General features: G+C 43.9%; 1 non-coding gene across 1 annotated transcript; it reads left to right on the top strand.

The window, feature by feature from the left end:
* TRNAC-GCA (transfer RNA cysteine (anticodon GCA)) lies at positions 1-72 on the top strand. Its single transcript has one exon. It is a non-coding gene; the product is annotated as a tRNA-Cys (tRNA).
* Positions 73-1,590: the final 1,518 nt, after the last annotated feature.

The following is a 1,590-nucleotide window of genomic DNA, read 5'->3' as shown; positions in this document are numbered from 1 at the left end:
GCGGGTATAGCTCAGGGGTAGAGCATTTGACTGCAGATCAAGAGGTCCCTGGTTCAAATCCAGGTGCCCCCTGCTGCCCTTCACTTTTGCTAGCTGGAGCTGACATTGAAGGTTCAGCTCCTTTCCCTAATCCAGGGCCTCAGGATACCAAGTCTTCTCAAATCTGGGGTAACTTAAAACCCTGTCTCTGAACACCACAAGTCTAGAGTGATACGTTCCTCCAACTATGGCTTTTTATTTCACTTACCACTGGTCTTGTTCTACATTGGCTTGTTTCTACACGTTTTAATTGCCCTAAGTCAGTGTTGTGTTGGTAAGTGTTTAACAACCAGCTCTTGAGGGGAGGGGAAGCATTGATTTGCAGTGTTTTCCAACTTCACAGTATAAATAATCTCACCAAATCCAATGTCAAGCCACAAACATAGGATCGCTGATCATGGTGTTGGGAAGACATGCTGAAGTGCCTCTCTGGTGCAAGTAGGCTCAAGCACACCACTGCTCCTAACCCATCTTCCTGTAGTGGCATGGGCTCTTTGACCCCCACGCTATCCCCACAAAGCTTACAGAAATAAGAGCAATGGCTCTCACAGAATCATCCATTTACTCAAGACATATTTGTGTTCTACTTGATGCCAGACACAGAAGAGACAGAGCACAGCAGGAACTGTCTGTGGTGAGCAAGGGAATCAAGTGAAGAACTGGTCAGTTGAATGTAAGGATAACTAGATAAATGAAGAAAGGTGCTAATTTAAAAGAAAAGGGGGGAAAAAGAAAGAAAAGGACTTCAGTTACCAGCAATATACTGGTTGAGAGTTGCTTGGACTCCAAGGAAATCAAACCAGTCAATCCTGAAGGAAATCAGTCCTGAATATTCACTGGAAGGACTGATGCTGAAGCTGAAGCTCCAATACTTTGGCCACCTGATGTGAAGAGCTGACTCATTAAAAAAGACCCTGATGCTGGGAAAGATTGAAAGCAGGAGGAAAAGGGGAAGACAGAGGATGAGATGGTTGGATGGCACCACCGACTCAATGGACATGAGTTTGAGCAGCTCCGGGAGATGGTGATGAAGCCTGGCATCCTGCAGCCCAGGGGTCACAAAGAGTCGACACGACTGAGCGACTGAACTGAACTGAACTCCACCCCCCCACCCCCCACCCCCCGCCAACACACACTGTCTTCTTCCATCTCTCTTCCTGGCACTAGCTGTATGGGATTAGGGGAACTTGTAGCTAAAATACATAAAGAAATTCTATAAATCAGTAAGAAAAAGACCCAAAAAGTCTAATAGAAAATCAAGCAAACAATATGAACAAATTAGAGAAGTGGAAATCCAAATGGCCAACAAACAGATGAAGGGAGTCAGGCTCATCAGGTATTATTAGTGAAATGTAAGTTAAAACAAGATACCATTTTACACACATTATCTGGTTGAAAAAATAAAAAAGGCTGAGTAACAAATGAAGTCCAGGAGTTCCTGTAAGTTTTGTCAGAGTGTAAATAATTTCTTTGGAGGACAATTTGGTAATATCTTGTGACACTGAAAGTAAACACCACCCACAACTCTGCTCTTTACATGGAGACATACAG

This window comes from Bos indicus, chromosome 4 (genome assembly GCF_029378745.1).
Source record: "Bos indicus isolate NIAB-ARS_2022 breed Sahiwal x Tharparkar chromosome 4, NIAB-ARS_B.indTharparkar_mat_pri_1.0, whole genome shotgun sequence".
Classification (NCBI taxonomy): Eukaryota; Metazoa; Chordata; class Mammalia; order Artiodactyla; family Bovidae; genus Bos; species Bos indicus.
Note: the sequence above shows the minus strand (reverse complement) of the source record. Positions and strands in the feature narration are given on the sequence as shown.